This window comes from Xyrauchen texanus, chromosome 4 (assembly GCF_025860055.1).
Source record: "Xyrauchen texanus isolate HMW12.3.18 chromosome 4, RBS_HiC_50CHRs, whole genome shotgun sequence".
Taxonomy (NCBI): domain Eukaryota; kingdom Metazoa; phylum Chordata; class Actinopteri; order Cypriniformes; family Catostomidae; genus Xyrauchen; species Xyrauchen texanus.
In genome coordinates, this window is record NC_068279.1 from 55,870,282 (window position 1) to 55,891,092 (window position 20,811).

At 38.3% G+C, this 20,811-nt stretch overlaps 1 protein-coding gene across 2 annotated transcripts in view; it reads left to right on the forward strand.

Moving 5' to 3' along the window:
* The window catches only part of LOC127635556 (nucleus accumbens-associated protein 2), a 48,076-nt gene that overhangs the window by 8,959 nt on the left and 18,306 nt on the right, over positions 1 to 20,811 (forward strand). Inside the window, exon 1 of one of the 2 annotated variants that reach the window (XM_052115671.1) lies at positions 15,554 to 15,702. The exons of the other annotated variant lie outside the window; for it this stretch is intronic. The gene's annotated coding sequence lies outside the window, so the exon portion shown is untranslated. Of the gene's footprint in view, positions 1 to 15,553; positions 15,703 to 20,811 lie in introns of those variants that run through there. 2 annotated transcript variants of the gene reach the window in all.

A 20,811-nucleotide genomic window follows, 5' to 3' on the forward strand; every position in this document is an offset into this window, starting at 1 on the left:
ATTCATTTTCTGAATTTTTTTTTGTATCTGTCCCTATTCAAATAAACAATAAATAAATAAATACACTAGATTACAGCATAGGCTACTGTTAATATGTAAATATAACATTATTGTTTGTTTTTAAAGTCTACATTAGAGACATGCACGGGACGGATTTCTCCCTTAATAATTCCTAAAAAGCGGACATCTCTGTTATTATCAATGAAACTGACTGCACAATGAATCTTTCATTATATCGATTTGCCAGTATGCAGAATTCAGCACTGAACAAAAAGTCCATTTTGAGCGGTGAGGAGATTCCATCTTAAATGCTTCTGATTGGCCATTGCGTTCAAGAAATCAACACATATGTCTGTGATTGGCTACATTGTTAAACGCTGCAACATGTTATACATAGAAACGACTTACAGGCCAGGGTCTATCTATTTCGTTTTAGTTGTTCTTGTTGCTTTTGTGCAACAGATGAATGACAATTTATTTGTTTTGAGATGTTCAATTTATAGATTTCTATTTTGCGGGAGTCCCACGAATCGTTTTATTCTCCCGCAACCAGCACACACACACGAGTGCATTACCGCCAGCGCCCGCACTCGGCCATCAGATCCCGTGCCGCACTCTGTTGTGTTGGGTCCAGCGGAGTGCATGTCTCTAGTCTACATGTGCATACACAACTTTTAAAAGCGGGCAATTTAAATGCACTGAAGGCTTCGTTGACAGATTTAAGTTGAAGTTATAAATGAAAGTCCATTTTATTGTCGCGAATGGGCCAATAAATTACATCTGCACCGTTAGCAATTAACACTATTAACTAGCACACAAGCTGTAATAGCTGAAAAAAGAAGGTATGACCGCAACAACAACTCCAAAAACTCACTGTAATAAAGCCTACTACTTACCCAGCTGGCTCGTCGTTTTGAGTTCACAGAGTCACAGGATGTTTCCTTTTAAGATGCTCGTTCATAGCAGTTGTGCTGCCATGGTATGACATTTCCGCTTTGCATAGTGAACAAAGCACCTTTCTGTTCGGCTGTAGTTTAAAGTATTCCCATACTTTGGATGATCGTGGTCTGGCTTTATGTGATAAAGCCAGATTGTCATTTTCACCATGAGCTGGAGCAGAAGCCGCCATTACTCGATATTTAAACGTAAATAATGAATGTGACGCGTCGACGCATTTCATTCGTGTCGACGTATTTTCATAGTCGACGTAATCGATGACGTCGACGCGTCGTTGCGGCCCTAATGTTGTCCCAATGCATATGGATTAAGTAAAGCTGACAAGACACTTTTTTGTTGAATAATATGAACATGGAAGGATTGAGTACTGATTTTTTGGAGTGTATTTTCTAATCACTTAACTACTAATGGTTTTGCTTTGGTGAGGTGAGGCTGTCAGTCCGAGCAGACAGTCAGAACAAATGTGTGTGCGCTTGTACATTTAGGCCCATATTATTTTATTTCTTTTTTCGTTCTTTGAATTAGTTAATTCTATTCATTTAAATATTTTGATTATTCAGATTTAAAAAAATGTATAAATTGATTTGTCTCGTCTGATATGCGAGCCGGCTCCCAACGTTCACCTACAGGAGCCGGCTCTTAGAGCCGACTCGTTTGGGAACGACCTTTCACTACTGACTATCACTCCTGGAGTCGCATGTTCGAATCCACTGACTCCACTCAGGCTTTCTTAGCAACCAATTGGCCTGGTTGCTAGGGAGGGTAGAGTCGTCTTGGGTTAACCTGGTGGTGGCTATAATGTGGTTCTCGCGCTTGGTGGTGCGTGTGGAGAATAGCGTGAAGCCTCCACATGCGCTATGTGTCCGCAGTAACGCGCTCAACAAGCCACGTGATAATATGCGTGGATTGACGTTCTCAGACGTGGAGGCTTATTGGAACAATACAAGTCAAACCTCATATTATGCGACTACACATTACATTATCGAGAGTTTATGACCTACTAGTTAAGTCTTGCCTTAAGAACAGGTGGTGCAACCAAATTAAGTACTGACTTAGTTACAAACTAACTAGTATTTACTAAGCCCTTAGTTAATGTCCCAGCTTACGAGAGACTGGTGTAACCCTACCCAGATCTTCTGGTTCTGATCCAGCAGAATGTGTGGAAATTCTCTGGAATCTGAAGAACACATGCAGCAGCATGACTCAATGTGCCGTTCCTTTAACTCAAAGTCTTGTATAATATTCTCAATGAACTGATAATCAATTACAGGCCTTAAATCAGAGAAGAGTTCAGTCCAGCAGTCTGTGAAAACTGAATTTTGAGAATGTGTTTAATTATTAAGTAGGGTCAGTTTGTCAAGCATACATTAAACATGATGGTGTGAGAATGTTCACTCGGAGAGCTCGTGAGAAAGCACAAGACGAGCAGAAATGTTTGTTTGCAGATTTCTAGAGTAATTCAGTCAAGATGAAGCGCTAAAACTTTGGTTTTGACCAGTTTTGGGGGAGGTTATATTGAGTTTTTCGCCATTGTAAGTTTGGCTGCTACGTTCAGTGATTTCACTCTTTTTGATGTCTTCTGTTTGTTCTAATAGAAGAGTTTGCTATTAGGGTCAATGACAAATCAATGAATACAAGATTAAAAAAGGAAAAAAATGTAAAAATCAAGTCTAAATTTAAACGTATATGACAAGTTCACTCCAAAAATATTTTAGCCTATTAAATATTTACAATATTTACATTTCGTAACAAAATTACATCAAATTGAACTGAGTGATGATAAACAAAATTAAATTAATAAAACGTTAATTTATTCGTCGATTTGATAAAATTTTGTAATGAAATTGAATTGCATAAATCTTTAAAATAGGCAAAAATATTTTCAGTTTTTTTATATATATATATAATATTCATGTTTGTTTTATACATTTTTGAAAATCCTGTGAAGCATTTTCTAACAGAAGTTTTGAAAATGTCAAGTGGTATTACCATCAAGTAAAAAGTGTGTGTGTGTGTGTGTGTGTGTGTGTGTGTGTGTGTGTGTGTGTGTGTATTTCATGAAATTTTCTTGATGGATAAAATGACTATTTGACAGACTGAACGAATCTCACAATATCATAAAGTTAAATGATCAGATATTTTTTAAATATATTTTATAATGTGTGCTGCTGTCGATGTCACAGTTCAGGATAGTCGCTAGTGACGAGTTTTACAGGGTTTAACCCTCATGCAATGTTTGGTCATTTTTGACCAAAATCAGTTTTTTTTTTTAATAAAACTGGTTTCTTTTATCTGACGGGCATGAGACTTGGTGAGTTTTCGTCGATTTGATATCGGAACACACATGATGATTTTATCAATGTAAGTGGTAGAAAAAAAAGTTCCTGTTCAAAATTGACTGCCATAGGATTTATAGATTTTATAAAATAAATAATAAAAAACAAATAAATAAATAAAAAAAACTTTTAACTAAAAGTTTTTTTTATTTATTTATTTGTTTTTTATTATTTATTTTATAAAATCTATAAATCAGCCACAATGCAGAACACACACAACAAAATGAGATCAAAATGAGTGAGATCATAACACACTTACAGTGCTGAACACACACACACACACACACGTTCATCTTGTTACAACCAGGAATAAATGAGGTTATTTCTTCTTATTCTACGATAAAAATAACCTCAATCAAATCAATCAAAATGCTAAACTTTGACAAAAGTAGTCTTTGATAATGTTTAAGTATATAAGGGTTAAAACTGCATTCTTGTGGTGCCATCAGCCAATCAGTGTCGTCAGGATGACATTTTCCAGAGTGATTGGTCACATGACATTTATGTCTCAGGTGATTGGCTCAAAAACCTCTATTGTTAAGAAAAAATGCATCTGAGCAACTGCCTTTGAGATGATTGGGAATGTTAGAGAGAACTCCAGGTACTTGAGGAGTTGCTGTTGTTAATGAACATAAATTATCATGCAGCTCACAGTCCTATGGATGAGAAAGTTTTAGCAATCAGCAGGGTAGTATATCTCCACTATATTCCACTCACAACGAGACACAGTTCCCGCATTTCTGTTGTGTTGTTTGAGTCATCAGTCACTGACTCAGAGATGTAGTCACACAGATCTTCACCCAAACGTTCCACATCACTGTTTTATTAAACATACAGTGAGCTGGTGCTCTGTGTGTATGTACTGGGCAGTATGCTGTATACATCACTGATTGTTAACAGTTAATCCTGTCATAGGATTTGAATTGCTGCTGAGATTTCTCAAGGTTGACCTTTGACCTGTGCTGTTTGTATTATATAAAACTCACATCTGTACATGTGAAAATGATTCAGACTAATGTCCGATTCAATGTTTGCTATCATGATTATTATCTGACTCTGAGCCAAATAAACACGTTACACACGCATGTACAGTATCGCCGGGTCTTTTCAGCAGGTAAAATGTTTTCTCAACATGATCATAATGATGACCACCCACAGAATGCCCATTGTATGCAATCAATAGTATTCATACTAATACAGATAAATTGCATTCATATTTGTGTGCCTTCACTGTAAAAATACAGACTTTTTTCCAAGACTGTATTTTTACTGTGAATGCACATTCAAATTGATGCAATGTATCTGTATTCGGAAGAGCTTTAGAGAGTTTTATGCCTGATATAGTGTCAGTTCTTCAATGCAGTCTTGTTGGTTCTTAAAGGAACAGTTCACACAAAAATGATCATTCTTACTCTTACAGGCTTGTATTAAATAATCCTCTGATCATGAATGGATCTAATTGTTATTAATTATGATTAGAGGTCGACTGATAGTGGATTTTGCCGATACGATAACATAGGTGGTGGAAAAGACTGATAACCGATTAATCAGCTGAACTTTTAAAAACTGATTTATAGAATGTTTAAAAAATTCTTACAATGAAGGGCACAGACATTGTGACTACAAGAGTCTAAAATTAATAAATGTTGTGCAACCAAAATCCCAATAATAACCAGAAATGATTTTGTGCATAACGCAGTGGTTTTAACAATAAAAAAAGCCTGAAATGACTCTTATTTTGAAAAGATAGAGTCTTGGCTTTGTTACAATGCTCTATATTTAAATAATTACCAAATTAAGCTTTTTATAGCCTATACATTAACATCATAACTACATATCATTTATATGTGTACATTTCACCAGATGAGGTTTATTGATAAGGAATTAAAAAAATGGGGAGTAAGGGCAGCTATTGGCATTGATTTCAAATATATTGGTCTACCACTACTTCAAATTTCAATCTCATTTTACCGTCCAACTTTTAAGAGAAACAAAAAAATGCATCAATAGCATGTCTCATTTCACTGTGTTATGGCATTATGTGAGTAATACGGCATAAGGGTGAGTAAATGATGAGAGAATAATAATAATAGTTTTTGGGTGAACTATTCCTTTAATCAAATGTCCATTGGAGCATTGGCACTGCAGGAGTGCGACTCAAAATTTCTGAAACTGTCAACACTTCATTAGAGACTAAGATTCATCTCAATGGTAATTTGATCTGCCGTTGGGGGAAATGACTCACCAAAAGACGTATGACTAATGATTTTGCCCTACAATGAAAGAAATCCTTTATGATTCCCAAATGTTCTTTTTCTCAGCTGGCAAAATCGGCATCAGAATCGCACAGTGTGCACAGGAGCACAACTACCCATTTACTACCCATTTTATGCGACATCAACCTTGGTGCCCAACAGGGCGTAGAGGGCAGCGTTCCCCCTTGATCGTTTTAGAAATGCCATGTTGGCGCCCCCCTTTGTTCTACATTGCATGAGAGTGCACCAGGCTTACAGGGCTCGTTTTTGCAAACATGTCTGTTGTGAGTGTGAGTAAATGGTTTTAATTTTGGGGTGAACTATCACTGTAAATTGAAGGGATATTTGTTTTTTCACTAGATTGATGGCCAAGTGAAAATCATTAGTCTGATATCTTAGAAAAGTCCCCACACAGCTCTCTTAAACTCTCTCTCCTCATAGAGATTCAGAGCGACTCGTCCTTAAAATCTCTGCGTTTCAGAGCAGCGCTGATCATTGTCTGTGGATTCATTTGTTTCCTTGAAAATTGAGCTGTAACTCATTCCTGTCTTTTTCTCTCTCTCTTACACACACACACACACACACACACACACACACACAGATGCACACATGTATATACTGCACACTCAACATCAAATCCTCTGGCATATTTATACACAGCATCCTTTAAATAACATTTAGTCACGTTTCATCAACACTTTATGTGAGTGGTGTTTTGGTTCTGCTCTTCTGGCAGATGAATGTCATGATTTGAGCTTACCTGAATATCACCTGTGTGGGATCATGACTGGAGATATTCAGAGCTGGAATCATAACACGCTCTTTTCATGTTGATATTATGTTATTCTGGTAAACATTTAAAACCAAATTATTACTTGCTTTGATAAAGGTAAACAACACTCCTATTTACATTTTTTTAAAAAATCAGTTATCAATCTTTGAATATTACTTTATGTGACAATCCTCAATGTTTTTTAATGTATTATACAAACATTTATAATATTTTAGATCCACTAAACCAAACCCATTTCTTAACCTAACCTATTATCAACCATATAAAACGTGAAAGAGAAACTTAAGTTTAGTAACAATAATTTGATATACATTGTCACAGTCTGTCCATCATTTTCTTCAAGAGCTCTTATTGTGAAGTTTTCCACTGCACTACATTTCCCAGAATTCACTGCCCTAATCATTTCCATCTGTTCATCGTCATCCTCACCTGCATTCCATTCCCTCATTAGTTTTCTGTGTATAAATACCCTCTAGTTTAGTTCATCATTTGTCACTTCTTGATCAGTTGCATTGAGTTTATGAAGTATTTTGCTATATTTTTGGAGTGTTTTGGTATTGTAGTGAAGTTAGCTCTATTGTTTGTTCCACTCCAATGTTTATAATTTAAGGATTAAAAAGATTCCATTCCTGCATCTCCTCTCTTCCACTACTAGACACCAACGTTGCATTACACTATTTAATAGATATTTTTAAGCACCAAACCACACATTTATGCATAAACCTACCAGTTCTCAACAATAGAAAGGATGTAACTAGCAAATAAAGTACAGTCACAATAATTTATTTCTAAAAATGCACTTTAATAATATTCCAAACCAGACAATCACAATGTGTGAGTTGCAGAGTGAAACTGAAGGTTTTAATTGGTGAAAATATTCCCCCTCCATAAAGGAACTCTCATCCTGATTCTATCGGCATGTCTCGTTCAAAAAATGAATACAACCAAACCTGAGGTCATCACACGAGAGCCAATGGAATAATCGCTCAGTCTCTGACGTCAAACCCGTGTCATTACGCTTGTGGCTACAAATACATTTTTTTTATCCTCTTTTCTCCCAGTTTGGATTGCCCAATTCCCACTATTTAGAAGGTCCTCGTAGTGGTGCTGTTACTCTTTTAGTTTAAGATATGAAGATTGTGCCACGAATGGCAGCCTCGGTGTGGAGCTCTCCAGTTCTTTGGTTGTTTTTGTTTGTTTGTCCTGTGTTTAGTCATTTATTTCCAATCAGTTTTACTAGGGACAAGCTATACCACACAATCTTTTCCCGGTTTTTGACTCTTCGTATGCTTTGCTGGACATTTTAGTCGGAGATGCAGCTGTGTTGTTTATGCACGCTATGAGACTCAAGCGAGGGAAGTGAGCCGGCGAGCTGGTCAAGCTACGTCAGCGCGGCTTTCGAACAGCACTGCCGAGTATTCATCTAGTGAATCTCTGCTCTCTCCCTGACAAAATGGACAAACAACATCTCACCTGTACAAACAAGGACTTTTCAAACTCTGCTGCCTTGTGCTTCACTGAAACCTGGCTGAGTGAAGCCATTCCAGACAGTGCATTACATCTGCCAGGCTTTCAGCTGTTCAGAGTTGAGTTAGCGGGGAAAACGAGAGGCAGTGGAACATGCCTCAATACCAACGAAAGTTGATGTACAGATGTAACAGCATTGAAGAAGATGTGCTGTCCTAATTTAGAGGTGCTCTTCATCAACTGTAAGCCTTTCTACTCCCCACAGGAGTTTTCCTCATTTATTCTGGTGAGTGTTTATATCCCACCACAAGCGTGTATGAATGCAGCATTGCAACAGCTAGTGGATCACAACACCCGGACTCCCTTATTATTATTCTGGGAGATTTGAGTAAAGGTAGCCTCAGCCGTGAACTGTCAAAATACAGACACACATCTCATGCCCCACCAGAGACAGAAATATACTGGGATGCATATTGCCCCATGTGCAGCTTTAGGACTCTCTGATCATTGTCTAGTTCATCTTCTTCCAACCTTCAGACAGGAACTAAAATCAGCCAAACCTGTAGTAAGGACTGTAAAGAGGTGGACCAATGAAGCAGAGCTGGAACTACAAGCCTGCTTTGACTGCACTGATTAGAGTGTTTTTGAAGCTTCAGACTCCAATCTGGATGAGCTAAAAGATATTGTGACATCATATATCAGTTTATGTGAGGAGGTGTGGCATGTATTCCTGAAACAAAAGACAAGGAAAGCACAGGGCCCAGACAGTGTGCCTAAAATCCTAAAATCTAATCCTAAAATGTGAAATCGCAAAGTTCTCATTCCAAAATTAAACTTTTATTACAGAGTAACAAAGCCGAGGTGGTCCATGGAGCATCTTAACTCTTTCCCCGCCAGCGTTTTTAAAAAAAGTTGCCAGCCACCGCCAGGGTTTTTGACGATTTTCGCTAAACTTTAATGGCCCGCAGAATATTTTCTTCCATGAATATATGAAGATGCTATATATCAAAATAAAGATCTGAGCCTCTGCTTTTAGGCAAAAAAAAAAAACATTTTATTTTATCTTCATTTGTTCTTTTTTATTGCCACTTGAACAGAGGTAGGTTTTGTCAAAAACAACATTTCGGACAAAAAGCTGAGAAAAAGGCATGTTTTATCAAACAAGTGCTTTGAGTATTAGTATGGTGTTCCACTTCTTCACGTTTGAGACGATCGCAGTCTGTTTCTTTGATCAAAGAGTTGCGTACTCTTTCAAAACATGCGCAGGGGTCTTCCTTACCGTATAACACCTAAAACACGGAAACCCGGAAAATTCCGTGTTTGGCGGGGAAGCGTTTTTTCATAAAACACGGAAAATTCCGTGTTTGGCGGGGAAAGAGTTAAATTACACTTCAGAATCATGCATTTTTTTATACAGTTTCTGTTCCCCTTATCACTTTGAGTGATGGCCTCAGAGGTGGGTAGAGTAGCCAAAAACTGTACTCAAGTAAAAGTACAATTACTTAACAATTAATTACTTGAGTAAGAGTAAGTATCCAATTAAAAGAGTACTCAAGTAGTGAGTAACTTGTTACTTTCACAAATGACATAATAGATATTTACTCCCAAATATTCCATTACGTAATACACATTTAACATGTATTACAGAATTATTATTATTATTAATGGAAATTCTGTCATCATTCACCATCATGTTGTTCCAAACCTGTATAACTTACTTTCTTCCATGTAACACAATAAGGAGATATTAGACAGAATGTTTGCCTGAGTCACTATTTACTTCAGTGAATGTTTATTTATTCTTCATATTTTTAATGTGAAAAGTGACTGAGACTGTCTGTTCCTAAAATTCTGTCTAACATATTTTGTGTTCCACATAATACAAAGGGTCACACTGGGTTGGAACATCATGAGGGTATGGAAATAATGACAGAATATTAAATTATGGCTGAGCTTTCACTTTAAAGGGGTAGTTTACCCAAAAATTCTCTCATTATTTACTCACTCTCATGCCATCCAGATGTGTATGACTTCCTTTCTTCAGCAGAACACAAATTATGATTTTTAGAAGAATATTTCAATAGCTATGTAGGCCAGAATTTTGATGCTCCAAAAAGAACATAAAGGCAGCATAAAAGTAATCCATAAGACTCCAGTAATTAAATTAATAAAGCTGATTCTGTTTTTGCGGGAGTTTGGCGTGAGTCTACTGACAGTGCACGCATCGGAGCACTTCACGCACTCTTCAGGACAGGAGCAGGTTGACCTCCGTGGTGCGGCTCAGTGACGCCTGGACTCGGAGTTCAATTGAATGATACAAACGCATCGTTCATGGCATTTATACAGTACAGGTGAAACTCGAAAAATTAGAATATCGTGCAAAAGTTCATTAATTTCAGTAATTCAACTTAAAAGGTGAAACTAATATATTATATAGACTCATTACAAGCAAAGTAAGATATTTCAAGCCTTTATTTGATATAATTTTGATGATTATGGCTTACAGCTTATGAAAACCCCAAATTCAGAAGCTCAGAAAATTAGAATATTACATGAAATCAATAAAAAAAAGGATTTTAAATACAGAAATGTCGGCCCTCTGAAAAGTATAATCATGCATATGTACTCAGTACATGGTTTGGGCCCCTTTTGCATTAATTACTGCCTCAATGCGGCGTGGCATGGATGCTATCAGCCTGTGGCACTGCTGAGGTGTTATGGAAGACCAAGATGCTTCAATAGTGGCCTTCAGCTCTTCTGCATTGTTTGGTCTCATGTCTCTCATCTTTCTCTTGGCAATGCCCCATAGATTCTCTATGGGGTTCAGGTCAGGCGAGTTTGCTGGCCAATCAAGCACAGTAATACCATGGTCATTGAACCAGGTTTTGGTACTTTTGGCAGTGTGGGCAGGTGCCAAGTCCTGCTGGAAAATGAAGTCAGCATCTCCATAAAGCTTGTCTGCTGAAGGAAGCATGAAGTGCTCTAAAATGTCCCGGTAGATGGCTGCGTTGACTCTGGACTTAATAAAGCACAGTGGACCAACACCAGCCGATGACATGGCTCCCCAAACCAACATAGACTGTGGAAACTTCACACTGGACTTCAAGCATCTTGGATTGTGTGCCTCTCCATTCTTCCTCCAGACTCTGGGACCTTGGTTTCCAAATGAGATGCAAAATTTGCTCTCATCAGAAAAGAGGACTTTGGACCACTGAGCAACAGAACAGTTCTTTTTTTCTTTAGCCCAGGTAAGACGTTTGACATTTGAAGCCCATGTCCAGGACCCGTCTGTGTGTGGTGGCTCTTGATGCAGTAACTCCAGCCTCAGTCCACTCCTTGTGAAGCTCCCCACACATTTGAATGGCCTTTTCCTGACAATCCTCTCCAGGCTACGGTCATCCCTGCTGCTTGTGCACCTTTTTCTTCCACACTTTTCCCTTCCACTTAACTTTCTATTAATGTGCTTTGATACAGCACTTTGAGAACATCCAACTTCTTTTGCAATTACCTTTTGAGGCTTTCCCTCCTTGTGGAGGGTGTCAATGATGGTTTTCTGCACAACTGTCAGGTCAGCAGTCTTCCCCATGATTGTGAATTCAACTGAACCAGACTGAGAGACCATTTAAAGGCTCAGGAACCCTTTGCAGGTGTTTAGCTGATTAGAGTGTGACACTTTGAGCCTGCAATACTGAACCTTTTCACAATATTCTAATTTTCTGAGATTCTGAATTTGGGGTTTTCATAAGCTGTAAGCCATAATCATAAAAATTATATCAAATAAAGGCTTGAAATATCTTACTTTGCTTGTAATGAGTCTATATAATATATTAGTTTCACCTTTTAAGTTGAATTACTGAAATTAATGAACTTTTGCACGATATTCTAATTTTTCGAGTTTCACCTGTATATTAGCTAAAATTCCACATTAAAATGTTGTTGTGCAGTTGCAGTTTTTCTGCAAATTACACCATTGTGCCAGTAGATTGCACCAAATGACAGATTTTTTACGTTTGAACTAGAACTATTCGTGTGTCTTTGCGTGTCTACAGTTCTACAAAGAGGCTTCAGCACTTCAGTGTTAAAGGAACATAAGTGTTTCTCCTTTGACAACAAAGCATATCTATCACATTCTGAACTGCTGAGCACTTTTAATCAAGCGATACAAAAAAGACAATACTAGCCTTAAAAATAATTATTTTATAATGAGTTTCTGTAATATCTGTGTGTCACTGTAATGTGTGGTCATCAATCACTTTTATTCATAACCTTCTGAGACCCGATTATTTATTTTTAATAATTATAAATTGTCCTGCCAAACATGTTGAGTGATCCAAACATCATCTGCAGCCTGAAACTGAAGTTATCATCAGATTTTAGGAGTGAACGCACTTAACTGCATAGAGAGCTATAGGATTCTCCCTTGCTCCCAATTTATTGAATGACTTAACCTCCAGTGTGCTGTCTGTCTGCACTGGTCTCAGAACAGTTATAAGAGAGCTATAGGATTCTCCCTTGCTCCCTATTTAGTGAATGACTTAACCTCCAGTGTGCTGTCTGTCTGCACTGGTCTCAGAACAGTTATAAGAGAGCTATAGGATGCTCCCTTGCTCCCTATTTAGTGCATGACTTAACCTCCAGTGTGCTGTCTGTCTGCACTGGTCTCAGAACAGTTATAAGAGAGCTATAGGATTCTCCCTTGCTCCCTATTTAGTGAATGACTTAACCTCCAGTGTGCTGTCTGTATGCACTGGTCTCAGAACAGTTATAGAAGAGCTATAGGATGCTCCCTCGCTCCCTATTTATTGAATGACTTAACCTCCAGTGTGCTGTCTGTCTGCACTGGTCTCAGAACAGTTATAAGAGAGCTATAGGATTCTCCCTTGCTCCCAATTTATTGAATGACTTAACCTCCAGTGTGCTGTCTGTCTGCACTGGTCTCAGAACAGTTATAAGAGAGCTATAGGATTCTCCCTTGCTCCCAATTTATTGAATGACTTAACCTCCAGTGTGCTGTCTGTCTGCACTGGTCTCAGAACAGTTATAAGAGAGCTATAGGATGCTCCCTTGCTCCCTATTTATTGAATGACTTAACCTCCAGTGTGCTGTCTGTCTGCACTGGTCTCAGAACAGTTATAGGAGAGCTATAGGATGCTCCCTTGCTCCCTATTTAGTGAATGACTTAACCTCCAGTGTGCTGTCTGTCTGCACTGGTCTCAGAACAGTTATAAGAGAGCTATAGGATGCTCCCTTGCTCCCTATTTAGTGAATGACTTAACCTCCAGTGTGCTGTCTGTCTGCACTGGTCTCAGAACAGTTATAGAGAGCTATAGGATGCTCCCTTGCTCCCTATTTATTGAATGACTTAACCTCCAGTGTGCTGTCTGTCTGCACTGGTCTCAGAACAGTTATAGAAGAGCTATAGGATGCTCCCTCGCTCCCTATTTATTGAATGACTTAACCTCCAGTGTGCTGTCTGTCTGCACTGGTCTCAGAACAGTTATAGGAGAGCTATAGGATGCTCCCTTGCTCCCTATTTATTGAATGACTTAACCTCCAGTGTGCTGTCTGTCTGCACTGGTCTCAGAACAGTTATAGGAGAGCTATAGGATGCTCCCTTGCTCCCTATTTAGTGCATGACTTAACCTCCAGTGTGCTGTCTGTCTGCACTGGTCTCAGAACAGTTATAGGAGAGCTATAGGATGCTCCCTTGCTCCCTATTTAGTGCATGACTGAACCTCCAGTGTGCTGTCTGTCTGCACTGGTCTCAGAACAGTTATAGGAGAGCTATAGGATGCTCCCTTGCTCCCTATTTAGTGCATGACTGAACCTCCAGTGTGCTGTCTGTATGCACTGGTCTCAGAACAGTTATAGGAGAGCTATAGGATGCTCCCTCGCTCCCTATTTATTGAATGACTTAACCTCCAGTGTGCCGTCTGTCTGCACTGGTCTCAGAACAGTTATAGGAGAGCTATAGGATGCTCCCTTGCTCCCTATTTATTGAATGACTTAACCTCCAGTGTGCTGTCTGTCTGCACTGGTCTCAGAACAGTTATAGAGAGAGCTATAGGATGCTCCCTCTGCTCCCTATTTAGTTGACATGACTTAACCTCCAGTGTGCTGTCTGTATGCACTGGTCTCAGAACAGTTATAGGAGAGCTATAGGATGCTCCCTCGCTCCCTATTTATTGAATGACTTAACCTCCAGTGTGCTGTCTGTCTGCACTGGTCTCAGAACAGTTATAGGAGAGCTATAGGATGCTCCCTTGCTCCCTATTTATTGAATGACTTAACCTCCAGTGTGCTGTCTGTCTGCACTGGTCTCAGAACAGTTATAGGAGAGCTATAGGATGCTCCCTTGCTCCCTATTTATTGAATGACTTAACCTCCAGTGTGCTGTCTGTCTGCACTGGTCTCAGAACAGTTATAGGAGAGCTATAGGATGCTCCCTTGCTCCCTATTTAGTGCATGACTTAACCTCCAGTGTGCTGTCTGTCTGCACTGGTCTCAGAACAGTTATAGGAGAGCTATAGGATGCTCCCTTGCTCCCTATTTAGTGCATGACTTAACCTCCAGTGTGCTGTCTGTCTGCACTGGTCTCAGAACAGTTATAGGAGAGCTATAGGATGCTCCCTTGCTCCCTATTTAGTGCATGACTTAACCTCCAGTGTGCTGTCTGTCTGCACTGGTCTCAGAACAGTTATAGGAGAGCTATAGGATGCTCCCTTGCTCCCTATTTAGTGCATGACTTAACCTCCAGTGTGCTGTCTGTCTGCACTGGTCTCAGAACAGTTATAGGAGAGCTATAGGATGCTCCCTTGCTCCCTATTTAGTGCATGACTTAACCTCCAGTGTGCTGTCTGTCTGCACTGGTCTCAGAACAGTTATAGGAGAGCTATAGGATGCTCCCTTGCTCCCTATTTAGTGCATGACTTAACCTCCAGTGTGCTGTCTGTCTGCACTGGTCTCAGAACAGTTATAGGAGAGCTATAGGATGCTCCCTTGCTCCCTATTTAGTGCATGACTTAACCTCCAGTGTGCTGTCTGTCTGCACTGGTCTCAGAACAGTTTGAAATGCACTTTATTATCATCATAACTCCATATAAAGACTCTGAAAGACACATTTATCAGCTTGTGCATGAATACATTTATTCTCAATGTGATAATGACAGTAAATATTCAGGAATTCTTTGGGGAAAATAGCCCTATAGTCCATATCAGTGGTCACTGTGTTTAACAGCATGCTGTTTTGTGATAAGTTGCTCAAATAAAAAAAAAAAGTTATATTAGATGAAACTTTTGAAGTCGTCATTTTTATTTGTATAGCGACATTTGCAACACACATTGTTTCAAAGCACCATTTTGTCACATGACTCCATATGTTGAAAGTTAAACCCTTTACTGACACCCCAGAGTGTCCTGAACTGACATCATTCAGTTTAAATGAAATTATGCATAGTGTATAGCAAAGACAAAACACAATCCATGCAGAAGGTCGTTGGGTTGCACAAGGATAATTCATCCGGCCTCTTTTCTTGTTGAAAGAGATTGAAGAAACGGACCAACGACATGCAGCTCCTACTCTTGTTCAGTCGGTCTGCAGAACCTCTTTCACGAATGAGAAGACTGACTCATTCAATTCATTTGCAAATTATTTTACCAGTACATTCAGTTTGTTCACGAATGGGACGTCTCATTTGGTTCAGACTCAAATGACTGACTAGTACTAGTTCACTAGTGTGCGGTTACTTTACTATGATTTCATATTTACAGTTTTCACCTGGTGCATGACTTTGAAACGGGGAAAATCCCATAGATTTACATTAAAGGAGGGACACCAGTAATATCTAGAGAGCAGAATTTCAGAGAGACTTGAGGGTGCAGGAATCTTCACACGGTGAGTTTTTCATGGTTAAAGCGGCACTCCTATTGTCTTTAAATGAATAGTGAAACAGAACTAGATCGTACATCGTTTAAAGTTGTGTATAGAATTGGACTGGCTGCTGTTGGATCTGTCACTGTTTGTTTGTTTGTTTGTTTGTTTATAATGTGTGCCAGGGGCTAGTGTGTTCACTGACTCACCCGCAGGCAGTGCTGAGAAGAATGCTTTACTCACAAAAGAAATCTCTTTAATAGCCCAATTGTTTCTTCTAGACAGTAATGAGATTAATGGGAGATCAAATGGAAACTTGAAGTCTCCTGTTCTCACGTGTGTTTCAGAAGAGATCTCAATATGAAATCAAACATTTCTCATTCAAAATTCGAATCCTTCCACAACCAAATTATCTGAGCTGTGCTATCCACAATCATTTTGTTTCTTACTGTATGCTAACACACAAATGTAGTAGTGGTGGTGGCGTAGTGGGCTAAAGCACATAACTGCTAGTCAGAAGGTTTCAAGGCACTTAACTCCGGGTTTCTCCGGGGGGATTGTCCCTGTAATAAGGGCTCTGTAAGTCACTTTGGATAAAAGCGTCTGCCAAATGCATAAATGTAAATGTAAATGTACACAAATGACTCATTTGTGTCTGTTTTGATAAATACATACATAAAGCCTGTTGCATTAGTGCACATGCCATTATGATATTTAAGTGTACTGTTTGACACCCCATATAACCCCAGCGCATCATTATCTATATTAAGAAACATGGTGGACAGTGAGCACTCTATTAGTCGACAGATCTTGACTGGTTACAGTCAGTCCGACCACTCAAGTACTGGAAATTATTTGGATATGATAAATCTGCAGTCAAATGCAGTGTGTTTGCATACGATACATATGATACCTGCGAGATACTCAATTCTGCTGTGGAGGAAAAGTGGGACAGATGGATGCACGGCAATAAATCTTTTGTTTTCCAGTAAAAAATGATATCTTAACATTCTTGAAACAAGATGAATTTTATTGACTGGCAGAATTGCTTGAAGAATTATATTAAGAATTGAATTTAGTTTATTTGTATTTTTAATCTTTTTTCAATAATAGTGAATGAAGACACAAACTAGCATTGTTTCTCAATATTTCCATGGAAGATAAAAATGTAGATAGGTTTGGAGTAGGGCTGCAACTAACGATTATTTTGATAATCGATTAATCTAACGGTTATTAGACCGATTATTCAGCGATTCTGTGATTATTGCAAAGATTAATCATTAGTTGTTAATGGATTATTCAGCTTGTGCCGACATAAAAGGTTGTATTAAATGTGTTTATTAACAATAAAGAGGTCAAAATCATCTTTTAAAAAAATCATCATAATGACATTCACTGAATTAAAGGGGAAACATACTTTATTAAGTTTAATTCAGTAAAGAAATTCACTGAAAAATCCTCTTGTTATAGAGTGTTTTAGTCTTGTTTTCCACATATTGTCTAAAAATCCTTAAAACAAGATACATTTACTTGAGAAGCAACATATAAGATATTTAGACTTACTTTAAAAGAATGCCTCTTAAATAGAATTGTATTTTTTCACTTGGTTATACTTCTGCGTGCAGTAAAGACAAAATATACATGTATATTCAAGATCTGTTCTCTTAAAGCAAGTCTAAATATCTGACACGCTGCTTCTCAGGTGAATGCATGTTTTTGAAAGGATATTTAGATATTTTAAAATAATAAATATTATATTCATCATTCTCAGATAACATGTTTGTCTTCGGCAGTATAGATGCTAAAGAAAATGTACATTGTTTGAAATTAGTTTTATACATTTTTATTGGAAAACAAGCCAAAATAAATCATAAACGTATATTGTTGCAGTGTATAATGGGGTGAAGACTTCACCTCTCTCAAAACAAACTCTCTCATATTAATAAAGCTGAGTATTGCACAATTTAAGAAATAATAAGAAATGCACAGTGACATATATTATGATTCAATAAGTCACGAGTCATCGCGTTATAATCTAGCTGCATTAAGTGTGTGTGCTCGAGGGACGAGCGTCCCGTGACAGAGTGTGCATCAGCCGGTTCAGTTTAAATCTCTCCCCCTTAGATCGGGACATTCACACATCTCATAGAAGAGGCGCTGACCGCACAGAGAAATTACCCTTTCGCAGTTTGTAGTTATTTACATGATCTGCTTCTGTATTATTTTAACTTTAATAAAGCTGTAACACATTAAATATATCTGCATTAAAGATGTAACGCCGGGGTGTTTCGAGTGCATCTGGACGGTGTTCGGTGTAATTCTTCCTCTCATCAGTCAGTCGTGAACTGCAGTGCTGCTCTCATCATTAGAGTTTAATGTGATCTCATCTTACCATAAATGAGATCAAACAACTATTAGACAATTACAATTTTTGTCAACAATTTTTTATTGTCGACGTTGCCGATAACATCGACTAATCGTTGCAGCCCTAGTTTGGAACAATATGAAGGCAAGTAATGATGACACAATTTTTGTCTTCGTGTCATCTTGGACTCACACTGACACATAGCGGCTTGGATGCGGCATCTTTAAAATCAATAGTTTTCAGTTTTATATGCCATGTAGAAATGTAGTTTTCACAGTCAACCATAATTACTTCAATCAATGAGTGAAAGTGTCAAATAACAGGCCGTTAAATGAGCGAGTAGTATTCGGCTGGTCATGTGATTCTAACATGTAGAATTAAACAGCTTTTATAAGGTTACTGATATGACTGGAGTCTTCATTTTAATGTGAGTGCTCGTGATTTCCTGCATATATTGCCAAAAGTACATTTCATATTTTACAAGTTAAACTTTTGTAATGAGTGCACCTTTCATTAACATTAGATAATGCATTAACTATTATGAAATTACAATGAACAATATGTTTTTACAGCTTTTATTCATCTGTGTCAGTGTTATTTAGAAATGTGATTGTTTATTTAGTTCATGGTGCATTAACTAATGTTTACATATACAACTTGTACAAAAAAAAACATATACAAATGTTTTCTTATTTTTACTAGAAAATCGGACAAAGATACTGATTGAGATAATACATTTTTCAAGTGTGAAATTGCAACCCCGACTTCATCATAACAGCACACATCGTCTTCATAACATGCACTGTGTTACGAGACGTCTGGCACGTACTGTCTGTAAATGAAATATGGTTGATAATTCTCATGGAAGCATGATAAACTGTACCTCTCCTGATTCAAACATACAGAACTACGGCCACTCAGTTTGTGCGAATGCAGTGTTTTGGAGTTTTTTGAGAGAATGCTGAGATGGTGTTTTTCTCTCATCTCCTGTACATCCCAGAATTCTCCTCAGACACTCCGATTGGCTGGGTTGTTGCCAGGGAGCATTGCGGTCTCAAAGTGCACTGAATGTATTGTGTCTGTTCACTTACACATGAGAATGCTGCAGTGTTTGAAAATGTATAAAGCGGATTGTTCATATGAAGTAGGTCAGCGAGGACGTGAGCATATATATATATATATATGTATTTCTGCTGGAGTAACTCGGGTTTCAGCATCCGCAGATTCTCTGGCATAAACTCTTTAGACAGCTGAATGTGATTTTGTCTTACTGAGGACAAAATGACCCAGACTGCTCCTTTATTCTGAAGAAATCAGAGTCTGAAGAGTTTTGCAGCAGTGCATCATGGTGCAGACTGCAGACAGACAGATACATGCTGATAAATGCACAGACAAACATGCACTGATAGATGCATGGATAGATATTTCTAGATAAATGCACAGGCAGTAATTTGTCGATGCATGCGCAGACAGACATGCGCTGATAAATGCACAGTCGGACACTTGTGAATAAATACGCAGCAGTTATTCGCAGATAAATGCTCAGACAAATATGTTCTGATAAATGCACAGGCAGACGTGCCAATTAATGAACACCTCCTTTGAAGATCTATATGGGTTTATGGAGTCCATGACTGTATGTTCCTTATCAATGATGTGCAAAGTCTATATTTAGTGTGTGCACATCTGACTCAACATTATTCCTGCACGTACATACTCGTGTGTGTGCGTGCGTTGCGTGCGCGTTTGTGTGTGTGTGTGTGCGGGCACTGCATTGCAGCGCTGTGGATTAACTTGCAGAATGAACAGGAATGAGTTGTGAATGAGTTCAGTGGGCACAGACATACATTGATGCTGTGTCTGCTTGGGTCTCAGGTTGGCGGTTCATCATTTACAGGTCATGTGACAGACTGACTGAACATTATTCCTAACTTCTACATATATTGGCCATTGTCCTCCCTGCTCTATAGATGTTGGTGTCACATTTACGGTGTTTGGTCATTTACAGACCCTTATCGGTCAACCACACATATTTCTATATTTATATATTCCAGTAGGCATTGTTATGAACAATCCTTTGGATAAAATCAGCTTAATGACATTTCTAGATTTTGAATGTTGGACATTTGCTCTAGAGACACTCTGCTAGTATGGCTCGCAGCTGTGGAAAACAATGCAAATGTTTGAAGCAAGACTGACTTGTGTTTTCATGTTGTTTTCTGGTGTGAAGCTTGTGTAGTTTTTCTGTGTCTTCATTTGCATTTAATGTCATGACATGTCATCTTTGGTCACATTCGTTCACCTGAAATCAACCTGACGCACAAAAACAGGACAGACATTGAGTAAGCCGTGAAACCTGACAAATCAAATTTCACCTCAAAATCAAAAGCAAGCAAAGAAATGATATTTTGCATGAAGAAAATGAATTCTGTTTTCAGCATTGTTATATTGTTTTCCTAACAAATAAGCAACTGTGCCTTTATTATCATTACTCCTTTCTTGTGACGTTTGATGGTGTTCATATCAGAATTCTCTCTGAGTGAAAAGGTTCATGTGGCCTTCAAAATGTTAAGAGCAGACAAATAAAAAAGAAATTCTGATTATAGCTCATGCACATAATAGCACTGTCAGGCGAGTTGTATTTCTTGTATCACTTTACCCTTGACTCTATATGATGTATTAAAGCTGAAGTCTTCTCTGTGACTATTGTCAGAACATGATGTGTAGATGTGCCATGAATGAAGTGTTTATTAATTAATCACAAATAA